Below are 19038 nucleotides of genomic sequence, written 5' to 3'. Positions count from 1 at the left end.
TGCACACACACACACAATAATAACCTTTTGAGAACTAACACACAAAGACGACCAATGCACATATTTTGGCACTGTATCAGGTCATCGTAATTATCATGATTTTATTGATTGCCATGACGTACACCACAAAACGACAGTATTGACCAATCATCAACCATCGCTTTGTGATTGATAGGACTTAACGCAGGGATTTACGCGCAACGCAAGTGATTTGACCAATCACAAGTAAGTTGACGTGACAACAGCGCATATCACACCAATGTTAATTAAGCCTACCACTATGCTACTACAAGCTATACACTTTTGTTATTATTCAGTTATTAATTTTAAAAACATACTGGTATGTTTATGAATGTGTTAAACCGCTTTAACAGTACCGTAATGTATACATGTCAAGTATAGAAAAGTAGGCTTACGTATATGATTGACCTATCGTCATTTTAGTGCTAACAAATTGTTTTAACCAGGCCTACAATCGTTCAAGTAGTCAGTAGTAGCACCTAGGCCATAACTTAATACAGTAGCTCATATCAGAAAACACAGACAGACCTACAATTTCAACACTCATCATATCTTACTGTCAATGAATACAGGCCTCGTTACCTCACACTACTCGCTCATCATCACGATGTGCTATCTCCTCACAATGAATCTGGATCCCCGAGCCTGGCAATTAAAGGACTCATTTTGATTCAAATTATGTATTGTGTTTATTTTTAATGTGCAAACCTACAGAAGAATTCTAAACCGCCATCGGGCACACCACGAAGAAGCAAGCACACAAAACGCTTGTGTCTTGGAAAACGTGACTCTAACGAAATTAATGTTGTATATTCGCAATATAAGCACGCGCGTAAAACTAAGAATATCTATTTTGTTTAACGCCATGTGGGGCCGGCTCTCTGTGTATTTGACCCATAATAATCCATATATTGTTCTGTTTATGATTATTGAACGCAAAAATTGCAAGAATATTAAATTGCGCAAAGCAGATCGTGACTGTGGCCAAGTCAGTTCCACCATGTATTGATTCTACCATTTAATTGTTATCTTGCGATGATAATTAATATAACAACGTCCATAATTTAATTGACACTTTGGGAAATATTCCGGCTTTTTAAGACACCGTGATCGTCCATAGGTATTAATCAATAAAACATCTTCACATGCATGGAACGGAACTTGTATTGGCTGAATACCGTTTGATTATTTGTTTTTAATATATAATTAATTTATATATTTTAATATATAACATCTATTAAGTGGACACTTTCATCTCAACAAAGTTTCCACTTAACAGGTGTATCCTCTGTCAAGGTCCACAGATGTTTAGACCTAATCTCTGTTTTTAATCACCGACTTCAAGTATTCAATATTTAAACTACTCGAATGATCTGAATATTGAATATTGATGTTGGATATAAACATTACAATAATAATTTATGAGAAAATAATAGCACATGCCATAATACACAATATAGGAACATGTGTGCACGAGTGGTGGATTGATTTAGGTGAACTATTGTATATAGCCTGTAGATTGAATACGCAACCATTTCGTTCATCACCGATTATTAAAAAGCAATAGAGAGTTGGCAAGGACACACATCTAACCAAATCGAAATGCTCCTGCCTGCCTATGTACTTTGATGACCTAAATTCGCAATCAAATTAGACTACAAGTTATAATTTAATAGCGTAAGTTATAAGTAACAAATCTTATAAAAAATACATTAATGTTACTAAGCCTGAGGCAAACGAGACAGAACACGCGACTGTGATTTAACGTTCAGTGTATGAACAGCTAAGAAAATAACACATTAATACAACGTCAATGTACAGTTATAGCAATCCATATGTTACTGGCATTTATGAGTAAACGCCTGTCTAACTTATTCCTGTATGTAAGTCAAGATTTGATTTCAAGATTTCAATTTATTTTCCAAATTTCAAAGATTATTTGATGAGATAAATGGTTAAAATAAAGCAAAAATGGAGGGACAAACCAAAGGAGCAAGGCTTATTTTTATGGCTAAAAAACATTTATGTCGTATTATTTAGAAACGAAAACTCGATTGTCGAACCGCTATCCTCCATTGACACGCTCTGCACACTGCAATACGTTAATTCAGTCCAACATCGTTTTTGAGAAAATTTGTCGTATTTATTATTTTTTTCGTATTTTATTCTTTTGGCTCGCCCAACACAAACTGCTTTTTAAAATCATCTTTCGGGAACATGTTTTCTGATTCACTGATCACCCAATCGATCCAATCACTAAACTGTACAACAATCACAGTTTATAAATAAATGTTATGAAATGAGAAAACAAAATGAGTTCACAAAACAAATTCACGATTTAAGTCTAATGGACTTCTGACGTCAACACCGTAACATAAATAAAGTGGTATGATATTGAATATAAAAGTGTTGTATTTTACACAGTGTAGCATGGAGCAAGAATATAAGTATCATCTCGAGGATAACCCTACTAAACAGTATACCGTAGGCTAAACCAGGTTGAAGAAATAATGCTACGTTTATAGGTGAATGGGGTATATGTGTGTCTCGAGATATTCATTCTAATACAATTTATTTAATGTTGTAGGATAAAGAATTACTTGAGAAAACTATACCCCATAAATAATATGGCACTTCACATAAAAACTATCAATCACAAACCTATTAGTTAATAGTCCAGATAGTCATATTTCCACTCTAATAAGATGCTGTAGGCATTTCGTGTTAAAAGCGAATAAACATGTGTTTTAGGGTAATTTTGGGGTGCTGAATTCAAATTTGCTGTTTACCCAGCTTAATTTTTAGATCTTCACCCTTAAAATGTGAAAAACAAAATGGCCGCCATTTCAGACTTATTTTGGCTTATAACTTGACTTTTAAGTGACGTAGCAAGTTAAAAATGGTGTCTATACCTATGTTTGTGATAGTGAAGATTCCAACTATATTGTTATTAAAGTTGCAAATATTCTATTTCAGCCGCCATATTAAAATCCAAGATGGCCGCCATTTTAAACGTATTTTGGCTTATAACTTGACTTTTAATTAACATAGCAAGTTAAAAATAGTTTCTATACCTATGTTTGTGATACTGAGGATTCCAAATATATTGTTATTAAAGTTGTAAATATTCTATTTTAGCCTCCATGTTGGAAGTCAAGATGGTCGCCATTTAAAACGTATTTTGGCTTATAACTTAACATATAAGTAACATAGTAGGTTAGAAATGATGTCTATACAGTACCTATGTTTGTGATACTGAGGATTCCAAATATATTGTTATTAAAGTTGTAAATATTCTATTTCAGTCGCCATGTTGGAATTCAAGATGGTCGCCATTTAAAACGTATTTTGGCTTATAACTTGACATATTATAAGTAACATAGTAGGTTAGAAATTATGTCTATACAGTACCTATGTTTGTGATACTGAGGATTCCAAATATATTGTTATTAAAGTTGTAAACAGCCGCCATGTTGAAATCAAAGATGGCACCTATTTTAAACACACACACAGGGTAGTAACAAAGTTACCCTTAAAGGGTCTTTCACACCTGTTCCGCACATATCGATTGGCGCATAGCCGCGTGAAAACGAAACATTGATGTTCGATTCGCCGGACCGGAACCGTGCCGGAACAGGTGTGAAAGACCCTTTAGGCTGGTATAAGTTGACTACAATGTTCAAATTGTTTGTTTATAATGATAATGAAAGAGTTGGTCAAAAAGACTTCACAGAATTAATTCAATACAACAACAACGTATTTATATCAAAACATTTCTCGGAATAGAAATAGATTGTAAAATTGGTAAAAAAACAAACATGTTAAATGTATACAAACAACAATTGATAAAGACATCAGTAGGCCTATAATAATAATATATAAATTGAGAAAACTGCTAAAAAGTAGTGTATAATTTATTTTATTTATGCATTGATATTACCATATATTAATCATTGTTGTGAAATTTGGGGTAACACTTATAAAAGTACAGTACAAAATGTTTACAAAAAAAAGGTACTGTAATTTATAAAATTATCAATAGTGTAAGATGATAGCATTAGCCATAGTAGTAAATGATACTGGACGTTTTGAGGTTTTTTCATCTACAGTATTATAATGCCTTCAATTCAGAATAAGGAAATAGAATTAAGCTTCACGGCCAAAATGATAATAGAGGACTAAAACAAAGTGGAATGCGTCAATTTCTCATGCATTTATTGGTGAAAAACACGTTTAATCGCAATATATTTGTTAATTTGTCAATAAAAATGCTGTAATATGTTACTGCTGATACTGTTCTGTTTTCAAAGTATAATAATCGATCCTAAATTTTGGGAAATGATAAAATAATGCCTCGCATTTTTTGATGATGGTAAAACGATGCCTCGCATAAATTTCTGACTTGCCTTGCTTTTGCGCATATCCTAGGCCTGTTGTGCATGTAGTTCTCTGTGCCCTGGGGACCTGTGAACACCTGCACAACGCCTAGCCCATTAAACAATTATAACGCAATAAACATTAAGCTATATATGCTTTGCAATTAGTGGTAATATGTAGGCCTACACACATAAATATAAGTTTAATTTATAGTATAATAATTAGATATCAAATTAATAGTTTTCATACAATAATATCGTGGATTTATATAGCGCCTAATGTTGTGAAACATTATTACCCCAGTCTATTGGATCAAACGTGTATGGAAACATCCAAAATTGAAATGACACATGAAATAAATAATGTCATATTGCAGTTTTTGGTATAACAAGTGAGCATCTTCATCTGCAATCAAAGTTGCTATTTCATTGCCAGAATTTTACCTGTTTGGTGACCAAGTCAACAACTTTTTTGGCTTATATTATAATGCTGTTTCCAAGATTCATCGAGCATAAAGGACATTATATTGTGCCAACAAGGATGAAGAACCATCAGTTAAAGATACTGCATATCAACGGTATTCAAAGGGTTTGGGTAATTTTCTAACTTGCCATCACTACCTGTGACCGGTAAACAAGCTTTGTTCTTATGTCATCCACACCAGCATTTGTTATAAATCTTTATGAATTTGAAATAAATTGAAATGGTGAATAAATTGATAATTGGTACTTAATTACAGTATTTAAATTTCTACAACAAGCAGTATTTAACTTCCTTGGCAAAAAATTTCAGGAAATGGAATCGAAACTTTGAATGCAGATGGAGCATTAAATCTATTAGGGGCCTACTATTACTTTGCCATCATTAAAAAAATATTTTAAGACAGAAGAAGCAATATAGTGGAAAAATCTGTAGTTAAAGAAAACACTGGTTAGCAAATGGCAACATCTTCAATGGCATTTCGAATGAGAAACGATCTGTACTTGCAAAGAAACAAAGATATGAATTATGAATGAATTCGAAACATGCATCTTTTGTTCAGTCCAAAATTAACAAGACATCTGATTAATAATAATTAATAGTGATTCACTTACAGTAGGTGGTCTATAAGTAAAACCAACCGTTAAGGAGATAATATACAGGGCTTCAAAATGGTAAATGGCGGCCATTTTCAATTTATTCTAATGAACCCACTTCACGATGTCCGATTTTGGTAAACTTTGGATATGATGTTAATTTGGACCATATCAACCAGACAAAACAAAAACAAATTATGTTGCAATTTGTTCTAGGTTCAACCATACTTTTACTGGACTATAGGTAGAAACCATTTTTAACATGCTATGTTAATTAAAAGTCAAGTTATAAGCCAAAATACGTTTAAAATGATGGCGGCCATCTTGGATTTCAACATGGCGGCTGAAATAGAATATTTACAACTTTAATAACAATATATTTGGAATCCTCAGTATCACAAACATAGGTACTGTATAGACATCATTTCTAACCTACTATGTTACTTATATGTCAAGTTATAAGCCAAAATACGTTTTAAATGGCGACCATCTTGAATTCCAACATGGAGGCTGAAATAGAATATTTACAACTTTAATAACAATATATTTGGAATCCTCAGTATCACAAACATAGGTATAGAAACTATTTTTAACTTGCTATGTTAATTAAAAGTCAAGTTATAAGCCAAAATACGTTTAAAATGGCGGCCATCTTGGATTTCAACATGGCGGCTGAAATAGAATATTTTCAACTTTAATAACAATATAGTTGGAATCTTCACTATCACAAACATAGGTATAGACACCATTTTTAACTTGCTACGTCCATTTAAAAGTCAAGTTATAAGCCAAAATAAGTCTGAAATGGCGGCCATTTTGTTTTTCACATTTTAAGGGTGAAGATCTAAAAATTGAGCGGGGTAAACAGCAAATTTGAATTCAGCACCCCAAAATTACCCTAAAACACATGTTTATTCGCTTAAAACACGAAATGCCTACAGCATTTCATTTTTCTCAAATCTGGACTAGTCTATAATAAATAAAACAAAATGTACAGTTCGACGTCCCTCTCCCCCGCCTCCCCTCCGCACAACAACAAAAAATGGTTTGACTGAAGACACCACCATATTGCAATATACGTACCAAAGTACCAACAGAAAACTGTACGTTACTGATTCGTAATATAGCATGACAACAAGGTTACAACTAATAATAATTACAATATGCAAAATGATTGAAAGCAGCAACGCATTATAAAAACGATTCCATTCACGTAAAATAAAACAGTATATCTACAACACGGGAAGGGGAGGTAGTAGACGAACATATCACCCTTGTGTGGGTTTGCGGTTCCTCATCACTAGGTCGCTTGTAGTATACGTTTTTGTCTACGTCATTGTAACGCGATTTAATTTATTGTCCACGTTTAATGAATAAACGAATATAATATACTTCCATTTTTTATTTTATAAACTGCAATCATTTACTAACTATAAATATTATGATTCTGGATAAATGATTAAGGAATAATATCAAACAAAGGCCGTTATAATAACAAGTAGTGGACGCCCATAATGACGTCATCACATTATGATAAATGATACTCGTTACAGAGTAGCCGTATCATTTTGTACTTGTCATATACGGTTCATCATCTATTTGTTAACACAGCCTATATTCTCTGGAGTAATTTCGATATGAAAACGTTATTATACCGCGTTCATTCAAACGTGTCGTACAGCCTAGAACGAGAACGGGAATAATAATCGTCTGTGAAAATGCTATTTCATAATATTAAGATGTGTCAATTATTTTATTTTGTCTTTATCTAAACTCACGATTCGATTGTGCAGCCTATAGCTAATGCTGTAATACGATAGACCAGACTGCAATGTATCACTGCACATTGTCCAACTGAAAAAAAAAACCGTTAGTAGTAGCTTAGTTCCCATCACGTAAACGGTAACGCAAGCACGTACGCGCAACGCAAGCAGTTTAACCAATCACGACTCGTTTCGTGATTGTTCGACTTACTTGAATGCGCTTAACATTGCTAGAGAGAGAGAACAAATCAGCTTTATCTTCGGAATTTGCTCATTAAAATCATTTAATACAAATGTAATGAAAAAGGGTAAATTAAATCTAGTCTTACACATTGCTATGCCTGTCAGTTTCTGAGTAAATATAGCGTATTTAATTATATTAACTCAGTATATTGAAGTGTTTGGAATAAATATAAACAAATACTGATTTACCATTAATCATCAAATAGACGGTACAATATTTATTGTGCTAAAATATTATTTTAATTGCGGTGATCATATGGTATGGCGAGTACTGTATTGATTTCTGTCTATTGTCTAAACCTCTTCAAATCGTTTGAATGGGAATACATGCTTGGAGATTACAATTATTACAAGCCTTTTATAGTAGTTATTCACGCTGATAGACTCAATTTACGATACAATACGGCAAACAATGATATTCACGAATCGTTCCATTCTGTTGGATTCCACAACAATAATAACAGCAGCGGCCATGATCAATATAAGCATACGGTAACGACGTATTGTATGACCATTAACTGTACTACAACAACGACGACGAATCTTGGGTCATAAAATGGAAGCTAAAACAGCTAACACTAGAGTAACGAGATTTGTACTTTGCTAGTGTAATTAAATGACCAAATGTCATGTTTGTTATAGTAATAAATAATTATAATCGTAATAATAATAGTAAACAGTAGCTGTGATATTTTTTGACAAATAAGGAGATTCATATATATACATTATATTTATATCATCAATTAAACATACACTGTCAAAAATCCGTATCATCACAAGGAAGAGGCCATGGTCATACTGGTGGTTTGTATCCTTTATACAATAATGTGTACGAATTGTAGGCCTACAATATTGGTTTGATTTGATTTAAATTGAAATATTATAGTTATAAAGGGAATAGAGCTAGATAGGCATGAAGTTGCCTTCTCTTCTTCTTTTTTATTCAATTATTTAAATGTTTTATAATATTATAATGTTATATATATATATATATGTATTTGTTTTTAATTGTTGGATAAATAAAGAAAGAAATGTGATACTAACTTGGTAAAAACTATGAAAAATGGTCCTTTAATATTATTATAAATAGAAGTTATTGAGGGCCACAATGGAAATAAGTGTGACCAGTGGTTACTATTTTGTGCTACCCTGAATTCATTCCTGTACTGTTGCTTAATGTTATATTGTTTTGAATTTGAATAAAGAAATGAACTTACATGTAGTACTGTCATTCTTATAACCCCTATTAAAAAGCTACGAGGAGCAAGGCTGGCATGCAGTACAATACAAACAAAGCGTTTCAAGTAACTATTAGTATTACGTGGCCAGAAGTTGACAACGATCAATAAAAATTCGCCGTAGAGCAGAACTGAATACATTAACTAACCCTCTACTCATGTCTTAATTGTTTTTAATAAATGCCAGCAGAATTAAGGATGGTAATATTTTATCAAGAATCTTATCGTATCGTTAATTATGCTAGACAGGCCTAGGCCTACACTAATTACAACCGTATGTATTTTTTATATATTTTTTAAATATCAGACGTATACACTAAAAATGTTATCAATTGAATCCCATATTCTTCTATTGTTCAAAATGTAAACTTTTTCATTTGAGTAGAAAACAATTAATATAAGGTTGAGATTCACTTTGAATATATTATTTTGAATTAAAATACATTAATTACTATCAGTATCTGCTGGTATAATAAATAGTAATACATTTAATAGGCTTATTAAATATGTCGCTTCATTATAAAAGAACAGCTAATTGAGAAATGAACCGGATACATCGGAGTTAAAAATTAATCACACAATAGTAAGTTGTGACTAATTCGGAGTGATCGCTATTCTATGGGGGTATCAAATACAAAAACCACAATTAATTAACGTTCCGTTGCGTTCCAAATATACTGACACTGTACTGTAGCACTACACATCTACACAATACAAAATACAAGACAACAGTCAGACAGTAGTCATATAACAAGATAATATATACAATATTAGAGCTAGGCCTATATCTTGATGCTCAGATAATATACATCAATATATCACTCTATTAAAGTAGTAGTAGATACTAACTAAACAACATTACTTTGTCCTAGGCCTGAGAGAAAGTCTCTTATCAGTCAGTGTTCCCCCGCAGAGAGGGGTGGGTAGGCAGTGTGTGACTAGGCCTACTTACCGGCAAAATGTATTTTGGCTGGCTACAGACAGTCGTTTGAGAGAAGTAATCTCCAACGTCGATCAGGTTTATTACATTATGATGAGAAAAATTAAAGATTCTAGTTTCATAGTAGACACACAGGTATCAAATCCATAGATAATTCATAGCGTTGATATACGTAGATAAGGAGCAAAATACATTTGTTACGCATGGTTTCTGATGATAAACTCTCATCGAATCCATATCTCTATGCATCAATGAGTTCTGTCAATACATGTGAACCAGACGTTGTTACGGTAAACAAGTCCATATTATTTTATCACGACAGCATAAAGGCTACTGAACTTACACTTTCAAAATAGAGGGCACTAGTTATAAAGTTACTACTCGAATTTCCCCCTTTATTTATTTATTTATTTCCTTTATTGCATCCAGTAAACAGTGATAAAGTTGACATAAATATTTAAAAAACTTTATCAAAGAAAAAAAAACATAGTATAACACAAACAAACAAGTTACTAAAATATATCATAGTCCACAAATCAGTCTTTCAAAGGCCATCATGGTAGATGGTAAAGAAATTGCATTTTATTTGTCAGGAATTTGTATGATTTATTTATTTTTTATTTTTAAATGCACCTTGAGCACTCTGGAGTGGTATGTGCGCTATAAAAATCTTATTATTATTATTATTATTATTATTATTATGGTAGGGCCTACATCCAGTAACAAACCAAATTTGCTTATCATAACTCAGTTTCTGATCATTCACCAATCATTGAAAACTACGTGGAAAATAATGAAGTTTTTTGTGCGTTGTGTCCTGACTTTGGGGAGGGTGAACGATCTAACGCGTCGGAGCTGATGGTTGTGTGTGGGAGGTTTCGGTAAGAGAGAGTGTAATCTATGATCTTCTTTATTCATTTTATCAAATAATTCTTGACAACTTCTCGCGGCGTTCAGATAGAGTGATGATATTAAGGTATCTGCGGGTATCAGCATACGAGGTACCATCGTGGCATATTATGTTACACGCTCTTTTTTGGACATGTTCGATTTGGTCAGATTGTGCTTTGGATAAACTCGGGGACCAAACAGCACAGGCATATTCGAGAACTGGTCGTATCACTGCTTGATAGTATCGGAGCAGTTCCAGTCTATCTAAGCCAGACCTCTTGAGTTGTTTGAGAAAAAACAACCTTGGTTGAACGCGCTTGGTTAAACAGTCAACATGCGTCTGCCACGACAATTTACGGTCAAGATTGACACCTAGTAACTTTGCATGCTCAACACACTTGACTTCAGATCCATTCACAGTGATTGGGTCAAACTCAGTTGGTGTTCTCTTACATGTAATGCGCAGTTAAACCAATTTTTTCTCATTCAGTTTCATACCATTTTCTTCGCACCATTTAAATATACTGTTCATACTATCTTGAATTTTGCACTCGGAGTTCTTATTATATCTTTGGTAGAAGGTTGTATCGTCCATATATTTCATAAGCGGCAGATCGGCCTTGAGGTCATCAATGAAGGCAACAAACAGGATTGGACCAAGCCCCTCTAGTAATTTTAAAGTTCATAGGAACTCTAGAATTATAAATACGGTAGCTCGATTAAGACTAATTTCTTTTTGTTTTCTGTAGAAAAAATGCATCTTTATCTACTTAAGGTTATTTTGTTTTAAAGAATAAACGTTGAAGACCCTTCGCAGATATTTCGGATCGTTAACCTTTTTTACTATGCCATTGTCTATGGGTTTTAATAGATTGAATAATAATTATTATTATTATAACACCGAGGTTTAATGTCATCATTCGATTTAGTAAGTAGTCAATTTATTGAGTTGGTAGAAGTGCGAACTATAGGCGTCACGCAGCAGATACAATGGCCTCTATCGAACAACGTACTCGGAGGTTAGCGTCTTCAGTTCGACAAGCTGTTCAGAATTCCCACCCACAACAGTATCGAAACCATGACAAGGGCGGTATCATGCTTAGCGACAAGAAACAACATGCAGCATCGCGTCGTCTGGTAACAACCTTCATCCCATATGGGATGCCTACTGTAGTAACCTATTAGCCTCTTCTTCAAAAGCGTTGTGAATTATTTCAAACGCCCTCATCATTATCTGCAGTCATAACCACATACTTAGCCGTCATCAATTTAATACAATTACACCACGGTTTGATTAACGGGTTTTGATTGGCCACTGAGAAGAATTCACATTAAGTAAGCATTACTCAACATTTCTGAATGATGTCCTAACATACAAGCACAGACCTACACGATAGAGATTACAAATCATAACACGTTTGAACGGAACTACTTGGAGTAATTACGATCGGCGTATCTCTGCGTTGACGGTACGCGCTATACGCATGCATGTAAGTTTTAATTAATAATTTGAACGATTTAAGTACCGTAATTAAGTGCATTTGAAATCTACTATAATCTTAAGAATAAATTAATGTAAGAGTTAGAATGATTGTGATAATATATGACAGTAGATGCTTACCGTATTCTTTCCAGTTATCACTTGCTAGAAGTCAGTATTTCGACTAATTACACACACAAGAAGAGGACCTAGTGCGATAAAAAGAAATGAAATGGAGATTAAATAAACAATACTGTTTTGAAATGGCCACTGAATTATCCAAGTTTTGTTTGTAAAGAGAGATGGAACACAATATGGGTTCTACTACAACTCCATATGATATTAATGGCACTCTGCTGTCAACATCACTGGTGAAATTATTAAATGATGGTGACGACACACAAGACAACATTCCATTAAAGAGAGTGGCCCCTGTAGCACTGGCTGTTGGTCTTCTAACTGTGTTCACTATCATTGGTAATTTACTCACAATTATAGCGGTCGTAATCGAACCCAAGTTGCACAAGTTTGAGAACTACTTCTTTGCTTCGCTAGCAGTGGCGGATCTATCACTCGGGATCATTGTTATGCCAATGCAACTACGTGTTGAGGTCAATGGTGGACATTGGTACAGCAGCAATTTTGCTTGCGATCTGTTTATTTTCACTGATGTAACATGTTGTACGGCATCTATATTAAATCTTTGTGCTATTGGGTTAAATCGGTACTGGTCAATTTCTTCACCTTTGAAATACGCCACGAAGCAGACAACAACAAGAGCGGCAATCACAATCTCAGTTGTGTGGGTTTTATCGGTTATAATAGCAAGCCCGCCTCTTTTTGGATGGCCTACGCGCGTACGCAGTGAATATACGTGTATGTACGACACAGATCGTACATACGTCATCTATTCATCGTGCGGATCGTTTTTCATACCACTTTTGCTTTTAAATGTTGTTTATTATAAAATATTTCGACTAGCTAAACAAGGAGCTCGTTTTCGTAGAGCGGCGTCGTCGTACAACCGTCCTAAACGGATGTCAACGTCATCAAATTGTTACATAACAGGACGAGTGTCATTCTCTTCTGATGCCAACAAAAAGAAGAATGGTGCCCGGATAAGATGGGGTAAGAAAACACTGAAGAAGTGGTATGTTGGTGGTAAGAAGCTTAGCAAGGTTGATGAAGCCGAAATAAAAACTGTTAAAACGCTTGGTAAGTGTGTTACTTATTTCTATATAAACAATTTACAGTCAGTTGGTTGGTAAACACTAAATTGAGAACGCACTGCATGTATATGGCCTTGTTCACAGTAAAAATCATTCATTTTTTATTTACAATTTACTTCTAAAGAAATGTCTTGATACGTGAATGTTTTTATTTGATAACATCATCAATTTTTGAAAGAGACGTTTGAAAAGTGCCAATCTACTTGAACTACTGTACTACAAAACATGATGAGTATTATTAATTATTGCGCCTACATGTTCAAAAAGCTCAAGCCTTTAATTAATAAAAACAGAAGTGTCGGTGTTTTTAAACAACATTCAAAATATGTTAATTGATCAATATTTGCTTCAGTAGGGGTTGGTGTTATTTAATAATAAGTTATTATCGGCAATCTGTTACAACATTGACTACGTCATTGTCGTCCTTCAGTATAGGATGAAATGTTCAGAGAGAAAGAGAGTCCTGGGGTCTACCATAAAACAATTATTGATGCCGTCGTCTTGATTTTTCGCCTGTCAGGCGTTCCAAACCTACAGTGTAGCAAGGATTTCCCTGTAAAAATCATTCATTTATTTTGTTCAAAACAACAATATACAAGAAAAAATAGATAAAGAACCAGTGTAAGAACAGGATTACAAGCAATAATATATACTAGAAATGATTATAAAAACTTATTAATTGTATAACACTTCATTAACTGCATTTTTAATTATTTACCATAAACTTCATGTACTGATTTTTTAAGATCGAAAATTTGATCTTGTACATAGTCTGCTAATTTAGATAAATATTTTTTGTTACTATTTGATGAAAATAAAAGGTCATTTAATGGTATGTTGTCTTTACTCACAATCTATTAATATTAATTTTATATGATTTCTTCAATTTTAGGTGTCATAATGGGAACGTTTGTGGCCTGTTGGTTACCATTCTTCACCCTCTATCTTCTGGTTCCTTTTTGTGGCGGTTGCAAAGTGCCACCCGGCGTCGACCGATTCGTCCTGTGGTTAGGCTACACCAACAGCCTCCTCAATCCCATTATCTACATATGCTGCAAATCCGTTTTCCGTAAAACCTTCAAGAAGATAATTTGTCTCAATTACTGCAGGTGAGTGCAGAACTAGCGGATGTCAGTCATTATTGTTTAGATTATTACAATAATTTTAATGCGGTAATGAACATGGTCTTAAAATAGACGAAGGCTAGACAACATTATTTCAAAATCAGTTCCATTTACAATATAAAATATACATCAATCCTCCTGTTTATCACCACATTTCAATTAATTGTGCAACATCAATTAAACAAACAAAAATAAATTGTTTTGTGTTTGGAACTACACATTGTTGTCTTTAAACATTATTAACTATTATTAATTTTCAAAAATTATATGTTCTAATTTTATTATTTATTGTTATGTTTGAGACCTAAATATATGAATGCCTACAAAGATTACCAACGATTTCTTTCCACGGTGCGCTTTAAGGCAAATGGGAATGCACAATGGACATTACCGTACTAAAATATCATTACCAATAAAGTTTTACATTTATGTTGTATTTTTTAGATCAAAAGAACGATACAAAATATCAAAAAGACATCGAAGAGGGTTGTATGATCAAATCTTGAGGAAAAATTACGACGGCGGCGGCGGCGGCGAGGACGAAAAGTTACACGAAATGAACGAACGATGTAAAATCAATGAGATAGAGGATGACAGCTTTACTGAAGACGGAATTGGAAATGCGTCTAAAAACACTACATCCAAGTCACATTCACCCTCCTCGTGGTCAGCCAGAAGAGAACGACTAAAACAAGTTACTTTAAACTTGGTGCCGCAAGTTAAAAAGTTCTCAAATTGGAAAAGCAAAGATTCGATCGAATATTTCGAAGGTAGAACTATTATGACGTCATTTGTTACTGAATTGGAGAGTGATCCAGAAACGTACCTGTCTAAGTCCGATTCACACCTGTATAAGTGTGGTATATTAAACGGTGCTGCGAATGGAATTGTCGAATTTGAGGTTCAGTGTTCGACGTCAAGGTTCCTGCCGAGAGTTCGCTCATTTCCGAATTTAACATCCGATAAATTTACCTACTTTGATAGCTTTAAGACGACGACGGCGGATAAAACGTTTCTTTCCGTTCCGAAACACGTAACGTTTTTGGTTGAGAATCATAATAGCGATGTGCAATTTAAACTTGCTGAAGATGTTCAAGAAGTCGTGGACGAGAATGACCCGCACGGAATACAAGTAATAATATCAAGCGATAATGGAGAATTTATATGTAAAACGGAGAACGTATTATCAAACGATGGTAACACATCTTATGTTCAACAACACAATAACGAAAGTATGCAACTTGTTAATAATGTGAGTCCACCTCCTAATGTCGCTAAGTACGATCAAACATTTGACGAGACTTCTGTAGAATTATCTGGCGTATCAAAACAGAACACTTTAACAAACCATACGAACGAATTAACATTAAGAAAATCAGCTAGAAATAACATACAATTAAATAGTAATAAATGCAATTCCATTAAATACGAAAATAACTCTCAACATATAGATATAGTAAACGACTACGCTAATTCTGAATCAACTACAGATAGTCAAATATCAGAAGAAGACTTTCTACGTGGAAAAGTAAAAGAGAAAATTTGCAGACGCCATATTGACGCAGAGGACTGTACAAACTGTAGGCGATTTGTTGTCATTAAGGAAGTTGGTGTGCAAACCATGGACACGGGCTTACAAGATACGACGCCAGATTTGTCTCTTTGTGGAAATCGTCGAATTGAAGACAAAATACCCGATTTAATAGCGTCTACACGCCTACCATCAGTACACCAAGCTGAGCCACATAGGCCAACAGCAAACCTTAAGCTACCGCGTGCACACGAAAGACAGCTGGAAGGCGTGTGGACAAACCGAAAGAATTCCACTATCGCCAGAACACACTATGAACTACCTACTAGGTCTATCAGGCCGTCATGTCAAGTACATGATAGTTTGGGACGCGTTCCGTCTTCTACAGTTGCAGATTATTTAGAGCAAACTTTAGAAAACAAACGCAAGGATTCGATCGAAAACGCGTTTCATCAGAATTTTGATGATTCGATATTCAATGTGTTGGTTCATTGCAGATCTAGTGACTTATAGTCAAAACAAATGTATAAAACAAAGACATTAAATAAAAAATATGGAATCATACATGATTGATTGATTGAAATATATATTTATACTGGGTAACCTCTTCAGTCAAAGACTGGTCTCCCAGAGGGCCCAGTTGGTGATCAGTGGCTGTGATGTACTAATACACCGGGGTAACCCCCTACTCGTCTCGAAAGATGTACTAGGTTCTTTAAAGTGCACACGGTTTATAGTCCTTATCCGAGAAGACTCGTCACATTCTACCACCAGAACCATGGAGTGAGTGAGCCTCGAACCCCTGCCGATGTTATGGCTACCTACGTAATTACGGCTATGAATTACATACTGTAATTCATATATATGTTGTGATCGAACGATCACAAACTTAGGTTTAATTTGTAATGTGAAATGTTATTTTTATAAATTAAACATACTGTAGCACTCCGTTTTATCACAAAATAACAAAACCGCCAGTGTTAATATAATAGACGTTCACAAAATGTTATAATGATCGAAGGTTATATCATAATTTAGGCCGACATTACTGCATTAGTCGATGATGGACCTTGATATATAGTTAGGGTGATATCGAATGCAGGCGATCATGATGTTGAAGGATATGTAACGGTAACATATTGGCAGAATTTCGACGAATTATTTGCCCACGTGACCGTCAATTAATAATAGAAATGGCTCTTCAGTTTGTCTTAATTACAATTTGACTGATGAGGACCGTGCTGTCGACAGTTATTAAGTATTATAATTATATGGCATGTGGTTATTGAAGGTAACCGTCGAGGAGAGATACACGCTTATTTTTTAATTCCGAAGCATAATTACTGAAAACACTGCAAATAACTTAACACAAGAATCTCCTGTTTAAGCCTGGGTGACGTGCAGAACAATTAATATACACATTTGCGGGAAAAAAGTAAAGGACAATTTTTTTGGGGTTTTTCTAATACAGTATACCATATAGAATGTCAGAAAAAAAAATCCCCATCCCAGGGTCTATCTTGGGGAAATTTTTTTATGGCACTTTTAAATTTTGGCCTAGGCCTATAGGCTATAACACACACAAATTCCTATTAACACACACAAATACCTAATAGGGGATAGGGAAAATCAATTAACGGTTTTTGTTACTTGCAGTTGTGTTTTAATGATTAAAATTAGTAGAGGCTTACTTTAATAACTACTTCTCATAGTAGTTGATGAATCAAGTCGATACGATGACATCATCATGCCAGAATCCAATATGGCGTCCAATTTGGCGGGAAAAAACAGGGTATTGCTAAACCCCGCTGCAAACCTCCAAAAAACATAGCAAACCCCATCGAACCAACATAAAAGTGATTGAATCATGGAGTGTACGACCCACTGGGTATGTCCATGTAAAAAAAAATATTAAATTTCTACTGTTAACTACTTATTTTGGGGATAAAACATCATTTTTTGGTTAAAAATTAGCAATAATTTTTTACCAAAAAATGATGTTTTACCCCAAAAATAAGTAGTTAACAGTTGAAATTAATTTTTTTTTAAAACATGGATATACCCAGTGGGTCGTACACTACATGATTCAATCATTTTTATTATGTTGGTTCGGTGGGGTTTGCTTTGTTTTTTTGGAGGTTTGCAGGGTTTAGCAATCATTTTTGACCAAAAAATTATGTTTTACCCCAAAAATAAGTAATTAACAGTAGAAATTTAATTTTTTTTTAACATGGATATACCCAGTGGGTCGGACACTAGGCCTACATGATTCAATCACTTTTATGTTGGTTCGGTGGGGTTTGCTATGTTTTTTTTTTAGGTTTGCAGGGGTTTGCGGGGGTTTAGAAATACTACCCTGTTTTTTCCGCCAAATTGGATGCCATATTGGATTCTGGCATGATGATGTCATTGTTATCGACTCGATTTATCAACTACTATGAGAAGTAGTTATTAAAGTAAGCCTCAGCAAATTTTCATCATAACACAACTCCAAGTAAAAAAAAAAACGTGAATTGGTTTTCCCTATCCCCTATATATGGTATTTGTGTGTGTTAATAGGCATTTGTGTGTGTGTGTTATATAGGCCATAGATTTAAAAGTGCCGTAAAAAATTTCCCCAAGATGGGGATTTTTTTTCTGACATTCTATATGGTATACTCTATCAGAAAAAAATGTTCCTATACTTTTTTCCTGCAAAATTTGTACTGCACCCAGGCTGTCCGAAGCGCGTAACAATTTCGAAAGGCATTGTGGGATAGAATAGAGCTAAGGGTGGCGCCATTGTGAGCCATGAAGTAGGGCGCCCGCATCAAATTAGAAAGTCAAAATCATAGAGGGGATCTGCTAATACTCTAGAGTGGGGTAGAGTAATTGACTTCCTAGTTTGGAGGGGGCGCTGCTCCATGCTGTGAAATGGCGTCGCCCAGTTTGACCTTTTAACCCTGTACTTCTGATACTGTGTTTTGAATGCAAATTGAAGAACAGGAGATTCTTCTGTTATAAGTTCTTTGAAACACTGTTCTTAATCTAGCAATGCGTATTTTACGCTTATATATAAGCGATATAGATTTACGCAATGCGCAATATGAATTTACGCTTATACGCGATATGAATTTGCGCATGCT

General features: G+C 34.4%; 1 protein-coding gene across 1 annotated transcript in view; it reads right to left on the bottom strand.

Moving 5' to 3' along the window:
* LOC140045514 (sialate:O-sulfotransferase 2-like) overlaps window positions 1-9885 on the bottom strand; it is a 29277-nt gene extending 19392 nt beyond the window's left edge. The window contains exon 1 of the mRNA XM_072090451.1: window positions 9671-9885. The gene's annotated coding sequence lies outside the window, so the exon portion shown is untranslated. The remainder of the gene's footprint in view (window positions 1-9670) is intronic.
* Between the last annotated feature and the right edge of the window lie 9153 nt (window positions 9886-19038).

Source organism: Antedon mediterranea, chromosome 3, assembly GCF_964355755.1.
Source record: "Antedon mediterranea chromosome 3, ecAntMedi1.1, whole genome shotgun sequence".
Taxonomy (NCBI): Eukaryota; Metazoa; Echinodermata; class Crinoidea; order Comatulida; family Antedonidae; genus Antedon; species Antedon mediterranea.
The sequence above is the reverse complement of the archived record's forward strand: the minus strand, read 5'-3'. Positions and strand labels throughout refer to the sequence as shown.